Source organism: Camellia sinensis, chromosome 12 (genome assembly GCF_055761805.1).
Source record: "Camellia sinensis isolate YWXY chromosome 12, ASM5576180v1, whole genome shotgun sequence".
NCBI lineage: Eukaryota > Viridiplantae > Streptophyta > Magnoliopsida > Ericales > Theaceae > Camellia > Camellia sinensis.
This window is the reverse complement of record NC_138972.1, coordinates 142,631,240-142,642,508: the sequence shown is the minus strand read 5'-3', so window position 1 is coordinate 142,642,508 and position 11,269 is coordinate 142,631,240.

Genomic DNA, 11,269 nt, shown 5'->3' with positions numbered 1-11,269 from the left:
CAATGGCTCAAAACTGTTAAAACGATATCGTTTTGGATGCAAAACATGCCAAAATGACGTCGTTTTGACAGAGCCATTGTAGCCACAAAAATTGTGACCCTCTAGCATTGTTGTTTTTTCATCCAACGGGTGCAAACATCAACAGTTAGTCGTATTTTGGCCCGTTTAGTTGAATTATAGAAAAGTGATTATAATTTATAATTTAATAATTTATAACTTATAATTGTGAATATAAATTAATTTTTGATTTATAAATTAAGATTCTCTTCCCTCACTCAACGAATAAGTTGATTTTTAACTTATAAAAAGCTATAAGCTGTATTTTTAAGTTTAACTAAACACATCAAAATAACTTAAATTAAACTAAAAGTTAAAATAAGCTGAAAATAAACCCTACCAAACAGGGACTTTGTGTTCTTTGGATCAAATGTTGGAGAAGATTATTTTGAATAAATTATAAATATATTTTTTAAAATTTATTTAAAATATGAATTATTTTTATAATTTTAAAAATTATAAATATTTTTTTGTCAATTTTTTTTATTTAACAGAATTAATTAAAAAAGTAAAATTTCTAATTGCTTATCTATATAATAATAAAATTATCTAAATTATTAATTAAAATAGAATTTTAACATTATTAAAAACTATTAATTAACTTGATGATTTAAATAATAAGATCTATTTGTTATGAAATTAGAAACCATATAAGACATAATGTAATTTTTAAAACTACAAGAAATAATTTATAATTTAAGCAAATCTCAGGAGATGTGTTTATAATTTACCCGTTTGTTTTCTATATAGTTAAATGGATAATAAATTAAAAACTGACATTTAACATACGAAATTATTATAAATCAAATTGATTTTTTTTTTTATAAAAAGTTTTAAACATTTTCTAAAATTAAATAATTGTGTTGATGCGGGCAAGTTTGGTAATATATTTTTGTTTTAAATTTAAAGTTTTTTTTTTTGTTTTTAAAAAAATTAAAAATTAAAAATAAAAGTACAGTTGGTAACAGTTTTATTTTTTATATTTTGAAAAAAATGTGAACACAAAAAATTGTGTTGAGAATAAGTTTTTATTTCTTTATTCACCCTCTTTGTCAATCCATCCACCAATTTTCCAACTCCGCCTTCATGTCCTTGAGAAATAAAATATATGTTTTTGTTTTGAAAACATATTATACTAACCATGTTAAAAAACAAAAAAAACAAAAAAAAAAAAAAAAAAAAAAACTGACCATTTTTGTAAATATAAATAAAAACAGGCTTTCTGTAGATAATAAATTGAAAATTGAAAACATTACCAAACAGAATCTTAATTGTGTAATTCAGTGACAAAATTAATTTGTTTACATATTTTTTTAGTGTAAACAATATATAAATGAAATATAATTCATTCAAATTTATGGACTCTATATTTTAAAAAAAAAATTAATGAGCTCACCAAAAATGGTAAGTCGCTCTTATGAACATTTTTTAATTGTGATGAATGTAAAAAAAGATAAAGATTTTGATCAATACCTTTTGAGCTTGTTTGGTTAAACATATTTGAAATTATTAATTCATGAAATTCACATTTCAGTATTTGATTGTAATTTTGATTATTCAAATAAAATTCCGATAGACATTCTGACTAATTTTTTAAACTTACAACTAATAATGTAAAACAAACATATAATTAAGATTACCACATAACAAAGAAATTTCCAGGAATTTGCTACCCTGATTTTTGGCCTATGTCCCTATCACCCTGATTTTTGGCCTATGTCTCTATAGTAGTCACAAACTCACTATGAATGTTTCCGTCAATTAAGACCATATTCATTCTATTAATTATAAGATCCTTAATTTATAATTAAAATATCGATTGTGTTACATGCACTAATTAATGTACACACTAATGTACCAATTAGTGTTATGTCATTATTACTATCCCACTCATTATACAAATTGCAAGTACCTAAAATTTCTAAAATATACCATATCATCTATTAGTATATTAGTTAGTACATTAATTAGTACATATATCATTATTCTTAAAGTATTGCGGATGTAACTCCTTTCTATCATTAATACATTTGACTTTGGATTTTCTTTCATTCAACAACATTTTAAATGCCATTTTGGACTAATACTGCATCCAAATCTTAGATTTGTGAAGGGAAAAAAAAAAAAACTGAAAAAATTAATTTATACTGCATTCATTTTTAATTATCTTTTTTTTCTGGCTTCATAAATTTTTGTACAAAAATTTATATCTAAAACCCGAGTAAAACAAAGAACAAATTCTGAATTTCCAAAAGACATTGTTATCAGAGGTTACATGCTAAAAAAAATTTACTTAAACAATACAATCCGTATTGGAGGAAATTAATTTCTTGTCCCCAAAACAAAAAAACACAAATTTTTTTTGTTTAAAGTGTAAACTCCGTTTGGTAAGAGTTAAGCGGGGCTTTTTTGGCTATTTTAGCCACAAAAGACAAAATAGGCTATTTTAGTCATAAAAAACAAAACATCACATCTAACCCATAATCATTACATTCTTCTTTCACAAAAAAAGTCAAAAAAATCAAAAAGTCAAAAAGCCCTTTCCAAACCAAACTTTTTAGCCCAAGCTAAAATAGTCAAAAAAGTCAAAAAGTCAAAAAGCCAACCTACTTCCCAAACGGAGGCATAGTATAACTTTTACGGGTGAAAGTTAATAATTAAAAAATTTTAAAAATAAAAAGACTATAAACAAACTCATAAACTAACCATCTAGTCATATACATATGGCAAGAGAAAGGAATAGATGTATCACGTGAAGTTATGTCAGGCTAATAAGGCCAGTTTCGTAAATAATGAAGTAGACGAAAATATGAGAAAAAAATAATATAATGAGGTTATGCTCATACAACTATCATGAGCCCCAGTAGTTGATCGATGTTCTCTTTCATTTGATCGAACTGATTTCTATTTGATCATTTCTGGGTACTTCTAATTTCTTTGTTTTTTGGAAAAATCAAAGAAGTGGTCTTTGTATTTTCACTCCTATGCTAATTTAAATTGTGAGTAAATAAATTTTATTTTTTTTATGTTTATTTTAAAAAATAATATAAAGTGTTTTAGTTTTAAACTTCAATAGTATCAATAAAGTGTAAATAAACTTCAATGTATAAAGTGTTTTAGTTTTAAACCAATAGAGACGTTACTTTTAATTAATTAATTAATTATTTTATAACTATTTTTTATTTTGATGGATTTTACATCACGTGATATTTTATCACTTGTAATGGGGTTCACATGCAAATCGTTGCAACGTGTACCGGCCACTTGTATGACAATACTTAGGCTTGTTTTGGGAAGTTGACTTTTAGTCATTTTTTTTGGTTTGTAATAAAAGTTAAAAGTTGATTTTTTTTGAATTTTTTTTCATTTGGGAAAGTGGTTTTTAGCCAAGGATAAAATTACAATTTTACCCCTTATGAGTCAAAATATGCTACATGGGTGAAGTAATATTTTAAACTAAATAGGGATAGTTTGGTCATTTGATTATGATTTGACATCATAAACAAATATTAATAAAAAAAGTCAAAAGTCACTTTTTACCAACTTTTCAAATCATTTGTCTAAAAAAATCAAAAGCTTAGTTAAAAACCAAAAAATTACTTTTACCACCTTCCCAAAATAAGCCTTGATCTTGTTGCGGATGACGACATGGAGCCAACTATACTATGTGGGTCTGTGGATTGATTTACAATTCGTTTGAAAATTGATTTTTTAAATATTTTTTTATAAAAAAAAAATATGTAAGAAAGTATGAAAGTATGTTGATTTTTTTAAATTAAATTTTGATTAATTTAATCTGTTTCCAAATATAGCCTTAGTCTTAGTGGTAGGATAGCAGAAAAAACACAGAGAAAAGAAAACAAAATTTTGAAAATTTAATTTTAAAAAAAGGGGTGAATATCATAGTATCATTCAAATTTCTATATTTTTTGTTTGGTTGGTTTGTCACAAGAGGGGGGGAAAATATGGTTCTTGTGCCAACTCATGGTCTAAAACCAATTTAAGTAATGTTCCGTATAGCCTAAAAGCTTATTTTTATTTTTATTTTTGTTTTAGGCGTCTAGGCCATGATATTTAGTATAATTTTTTGTTTATAATTTATTAGATAAAAAAAAATTGAAAAATTAAAAAGGAGATACTTTTAATTCAACTTTTTGATTATCACTTTTTATTTTGTAAAAAATTACAACAAACATATCCTTACACATGATTGATAACTGATGTGGGACTGACTAATTAATCTTCAACAACACGTGCTAGGAAAAATATTCTGAAGCTCTAATTTTTGAACTCTGAAATCAATTCTAATGAGTTGGTGGTAGGCCTTATTATAATGTGATATTTTGGTTTTAATTTATTTTTATTTTTTTTTCTCCTTACCATATCATTAATATTCTACGGCCCCGTTTGTTTTCAGAGATAGAATGGAGGGGATTGATAGTGAGGGGATTGTTAGTGAGGGGATTGATAGTGAAGGGATTAGTAGTGAGGAATTATTAAATTATTTTTATACAAAATAATAAAACAAATAAAAAAATATAAAAAATTAAAAATTATATTTTAAAAAAATTTCCCATATATAAAAAATAAAAAAAATAAAAAAAATTTCTAATCCCCTCACTATTTTTCTAATACCATCTCTACCTCCTCCTTACCAATCCCCTCTCCAAGGGTATTAGTAATACCAAGGGACTAATAGTCCCAAGGCCTTCTCTCAAAACAAACAAGGCTATTACTAATACCTTGGTATTAGCAATCCCAAAACCCTCTCTTTCACTCAAAACAAACGGGGCCTACGAGAGCATTAAAGTTAATGTTCTAAATCATTGCTACACGCGTGCTAGTAAGATCTTCAAACATGTATCTATTAGTTAAAATATTTAGACCTGGTTTGGCATACACTAAAAAATACAAAAAATCAAATTATTATTAAAAAGTCAAAAAATCATTACTATTCACCAAAAAAAAATATATAAAAAAATCCCCTTTACACAGGCCAAGTAAGTGATGGTCACGCGGGTGGATTTTTTTTTTTGCACAGGATGGTGATGTTCGGCCCATGGAGACACATCACGGGTCTCGTTTTGATAATCTGAATCGTTCAATGTGTAAAATTCGTCGAGTAATATATATTTGTAAAAAATCACATTGATCGGATATCTCTAACTATATAATCAAATCAATTTTGTATTAAAAAATGGATGGTGTTATAGTTAACGGTTGACAAAAAATTTTATCCGATCAGATAGCTATCGATATCCGATTAACGTAATTTTTTCCAAGCATATGGTACTTAACGAGTTCTACACATTGAACGGTTTTGATTAGCAAAATGAGACTCATGGTAGGCTCCCACGGGCTGAATAGCACCGTCTAATTCAATGCCTGAAAAAAGAAGCAAGCTTCTCCTATACACTACTTTGCCCACCATATTGCCTTTTCTGCCCAAGCTTCTCCTATACACTAATTTATATAATTTTTTAATACACATTTTTTTGTAAAAAGTCAAAAAGTTATCCCAAATAACCATATTTTTTTTCTTAACTTTTTTGTCTAAAAAGTTAAAAAGTACACTTATTTAAGACATCCCAAACAACCCCTTAGCACTGTTTTTGAGCAGTAGGAAAAAAATTAATTTTTAGATATTTTAAAGATAAAAAATAAAGAGATAATGTAATCTAAATAAGCTAATAAATTGATTTTTTTCCTACTTGTCAAAATAGACCTTAGTATAAGAGCATTCACATCAATTTTAGTAAATTTTGAATTAAATTATATTCTAAAAAGAACTTTTTATATTTTAGCTAGTCTTTTTTCAATAGAGCTAGAGGCCTTGAATTTGCCTCGAACGCCTTTTTTTTTTTTTTTTTTTTTTTGCTGTGTGTGTTAGTTTTTTTGTTCAGGGTGGTTATTTGTAGGGACATATAAAAAATTAGACATTTCGTACTAACTCATCGTATAAAAATATATGAAATCAACAAATTGATCAGTCAATTTTATTACTCAACTAGTCCAACCTAATTGATTGATGAGTTAGATTGCTGGTTAAAATTTATTAATTCCATATAATTTTGTACAATGAGTTGGTGCGGGATGTCTAGATTTTTAGCACATCTCTACACATAACTACCTTTAAAATAAAAAAAAAAAACTAACACAGCCCAATAAATAAAATAAAATAAAATTAAAAAAAATTGATCAGTCAATTTTATCATCCAATCAGTTCAACCCAACTCGCTTGCAGAATGTCTAATTTTTTAGCAGATCCCTATATATAAACTACCCTTGCAAAAAGAAAAGAAAAGAAAAGAAAAGAAAAGAGAGGGGAAAAAAAAAAAAAAACTAACACTGTCTTAAAAAAAAGAAAAAAAGAATTCGAGACAAATTCAAGGCCTCAGGCATTTTCCGTCTTTTTTTATATATTCCATCAGACTCTCTAGTTTAAAATTTTATTTTATTAAAATATTTATTTTTATGATTTTTTGTATTTAAATAATTTAAAATATATTTTCAATGAATAGTAGTTAAGAAATTAAAAAGAGTGAGGTCAAATCTATCCCAAAAAAAATGATATATTATTGTTTAAGGGATGTTTTGAGAAGATGGTTAAAAGTTATTTTTTTGACTTTTTTTGAATTTTTTGTGAGAGAATGAGTGAGTTATAAGTTGAAAAGTGACTTTTAATCAACTTCTTAAAATAGGCTTAACTAATGAATAGTACTTCAACAAATTGGTTGAGGTATTGTAGCAACATTAACCAAAAGCTAATTTAGAAATAATTTGTTGAAACTAATGGAGTAAGAATTTTATTATTTATTAGTTATATTTAATCAAAAATTACATTTGGCGAGGCTAACGTGGATACACTAATTCATATATTTTTTTCAACTTCAATGTAATAATTATATGATTAGACATTTATCTCAACTCATTACTAACTTAGGGATGGTTTTGAATGTTCTAAATAAATGTACTTTTTAAATTCTTTTTTTTTAATAAAAAAATGTGTAAAAAAGTAGCGAAAGTGGTTTAAAAAGTAAAGAAGGGATGCTGATAGATGTTGATTGATGTAATCTAAATACGTGTATGTAGATAAAAAATATATATTTTGTTAGTTTACCCCCAAATACCTACTAAATGTAGCTAGCTAAGTTAGGCAAAATTTATTTGATTTTTATGATTTTGTTTCTTTCTATTTTATTATTGATGTGACATTTTTATAAAGTGAGTAATATTTAGATGAATGGCTAAAATAAAAAGTAAAATTAAAGTGAAAATATGAAAAAGTGAATAGGTAGAATAAAAAATATAGATTATAGTAAGTTTTAAATAAGTAAAAGAGTAATGATTCATAACTCTGAATTTAGAGTTCTAATGATGTGGCATGGAACAATAAAAAAAAAGAAAAAAAAGAAACATACATCAAATCATTCATAAGTAGGGCAGCTCTCATTGGGTTCGTTTGGGAAGTAAGTTGGCTTTTTGACTATTTAGCTTGGGGTTGAAAAATTTCGTTTGGAAAAAACTTTATGACTTTTTTAACTTTTTGTGAGAGAAAAAAATATAATGATGACGAGTTAGATGTGATATTTTATCTTATTGAGTTAAAAAAATTATTTTATCATTTTGTTGCTAAAATAACTCAAAACCCAACCCAACCCTTCTTTCCAAATGAAGCCATTAGAGATTTATTTTTTTAGTACTCTTAAATATTTTTGTAAGTAAAATGCTTGATAACATTGAAGATGTTTTGCATTTTAGCTTGTGCGTCATTTCTGAGAAGAAAAAGAAAAAATAAGGTGGATAAAATTAAAAAAAAAAAGAGATTAACATAGGGTTGGTTTGGAAAGTGGGTTGGCTTTTTGGCTATTTTAGTCTAGACTAAAAAGTTTGGTTTGGGAAGGACTTTTTGATTTTTTTGACTTTTTTTGTGAAAAAAGAGTGTAATGATTATGGGTTAGATGTGATGTTTTGTTTTTTGTGACTAAAATACCCTATTTTATCTTTTGTGACTAAAATAACTAAAAAAAACCCATATTCTTCTTCCCAAACAGTGCCTTAAAAAGGAAAAGAAAAGAAGGTAGCCCTTTTAACTTTTGGTATCCGTACTTTCAATTTGGAAAATTGAGGGTGTGTTTAGAATGATTTTAGGAGATAAATTTTCAAAAACGATTTTAGGGAGAGAGTTTAAAATTTTTTTTGGTTTGTTTGGTTGTATAGTTTGAAAATAATTTTAGAGTATGGGAGTTTGAGATGATTTGATACTTTGTTATAATTGAGTAGATGTGTGTGAGAAAAAAAAGTGATTGATAAGGAGAGAGAAGAGAGAAATAGTGATTGATTGGTATGTAGGAGAGAGAAAATGAATTTGGAAATTTTTTTCCAAAATCACTAAACGAAACAAGATTTTGAAAAATTTTCTCCAAAATTTGTTTCTAAAAAACAAACCAAAAATCTTTTCAAAATTTGGTAAACCAAGATCTTAAAAAAGAAAAAAAGAAAGTTCAATTCAAATTACCTTAATCAACCCTCTTTAAATATTCCTATCTAAAAAAACAACAATGATTCATCCCACTAAAAATATCACCACTAATAGTACTAATGCATTAAAAAAGTAAAAAAAAATAAAAATAAAATACAATTCCAAGACCAAAACATCACATCATTAATGACGGGACCCACTGCCACCTAATTAGTGGGAACACTAATTAGTGCTCTCAAGCATTTTTCATCAAGAAAAGATTAGGTAGACATCCAATAGTGCCCATTAATTTAATTATACGGTCTCAACTATCATAATTTAAAATTCATCATTAATTTATCATACGGTCACATAATGCTATCATTATAATTAATATTTACTTCTCTAAAACACATTAAAAAATCTTTTAGGTGTTTCCCTATACAAATATTTATTTCATTCTTATTTCAAAGTGTTAAGATTTTATTTTTATGGTTTTAAGATTTTTTTTTCAGCGTTTAACCCCCTATATATATATATATTTTTTTTTTTTTGGAGCTTTTTTGATAAATTCACTTTCTAAAAGTTTTATTCCATCCAACCCATATTCTTTTTTACTATTCCATTAGGTCCTATTTGAGATAAGAAAATCAAAATACCCTTTTTATCTACTTATGTTCTATTTAATTCACATTATTTTCTTATGTTTCAATAAGTCCTATGGGTGACATAATTACCAAAATACCCCTAATGTGAATGTTCACACCGTCAATGTGAATGTTCGTATCGTCAATGTGTAGGGGCCCGGCACATGTCGATTCTCGTGGGTGCCCGAAAAAATTCGAGTCAGGCCGGGGCAGGCCCGACCCATTGATAATGTGAATATTCACATTGACAAGTTAACATTCACATTAAAAGGAGTGTAAAATTGGTCTGTGTCCAGTGGCAGCGCGAAACCCGCTCGCGGCCCATGGGCGGCCCGGGGTGGGCCCATTGACAATGTGAATATTTACATTGACATGTTAAAATTCACATTGATAAGAGTATAAAATTGGCCCGCGGCCCATGGGCGGCCAAAAGCCCGCTCGAGGCCCGCGACGGGCCCGGCCCGGGCCGTTAACAATGTGAATATTCACATTGACATGTTAACATTTACATTATGTTAACATTCACATTGATAGGAGTGTAAAATTAGCCCGTGCCTCGTGGCTGCCCGAAACCCGCCCATGGCCCGTGGGCGGCCCGGGGCGGGTCTGGCCATTTTTTTTTTAATTCTTTTTAATTTTTTCTACCAAAATTTTATTATTTTTTACAAAAAAAGACACTAGGCCCCGGTGCGGGCCGGGCCTCAAACTGAGCCTTGAATGGGCCTTAACTAGGCCGATGGGTTGAGCTGGGCTTCAAAGTGATGGCCCAGGCCCAAGCCCAGGCCCTAGCCTAGGGTCTCGGACTAGTCTCGAGCCTGGGCCTAAACGAACCTTTCCCAGGCCAGGTCGGGCCGGTCCACCGGCCAAAAAATTAGGCCCAGGCCCTAGCCCTGGCACAAGGGAATTCGAGCTTTGGACGGGTCGATGGATCGAGCCTCGGGTCGGGCCGGTGGACCTGGGCTTAGCCTCGAGCTTAGGTCGGGCTTGGCCATTTTTTTTAATTCTTTTTAATTTTTTCTACCAAAATTTTATTATTTTCTACAAAAAAATACATTGCACCTCGGGCGGGCTGGGCCTTGGACCGAGTCTTGAATGGGCCTTAAGTGGGCCGATGGGTCGGGCCGGGCTTCAAAGTGATGACCTAAGCCCTAACCTAGGGTCTCGGACATGCTCGGGCCCAGACCCAAACGAGCCTGTCCCGAGCCGTGGGCGAGCTTCGGGCAGCCTACGGGCCGCGGGCCAATTCTACGTTCCTATCAATGTGCATTTTAACATGTCAATGTAAATATTCACATTGTCAACGAGCGGGACCGGGCCTACCCCGGGCCGCGGGCAAGCTTCAGGCAATGGGCAAATTTTACAGTCCTATCAATGTTAATGTTAACATGTCAATGTAAATATTCACATTGTTAACGGGCCGGGTCGGGCCGGCCCTAGGCCGCTGACCAATTTTATACTCTTATCATTGTGAATATTAAACATGTAAATGTGAATATTCACATTGTCAACAGGCCGGGCCGGGCCCACCCCGAGTCGCCCACGCGCCGTGGGCTGGTTTCGAGTAGCCACGAGGCACGGGCTAATTTTACACTTCTATCAATGTAAATGTTAACATGTCAATGCAAATATTCATATTGTCAACGGGTGGCAGTCAGGCTTTTGGCCACCCATGGGCTGCGGGCCAATTTTATACTCTCATCAATGTGAATGTTAACATGTAAATGTGAATATTCACATTGTCAACGGGCCGGACCGGGCCCGTCCCGAGCCGCCCATGGACCGCGGTCGAGTTTCGCGCCGCCACGGGACGTCGGCCAATTTTACACTCTTATTAATGTGAATGTTAACATGTCAATGTGAATATTCACATTGTCAATAGGCCGGGCCCGCCCCGGCTCGCGGGCGGGTTTCGGGCCGTCCACGGGCCAATTTTACATTCCTACCAATGTGAATTTTAAAATATGAATGTTCACATCATAAAATTGATAACTGTTCAAAAAATATTTATAAGGGTATCAAAATTAAATATAAGGGCATAAGTGTTCAAGAAAATAGTGTAAATCAAGAAAAAAGATTTTATGGAATAAAACTATACATATATGAG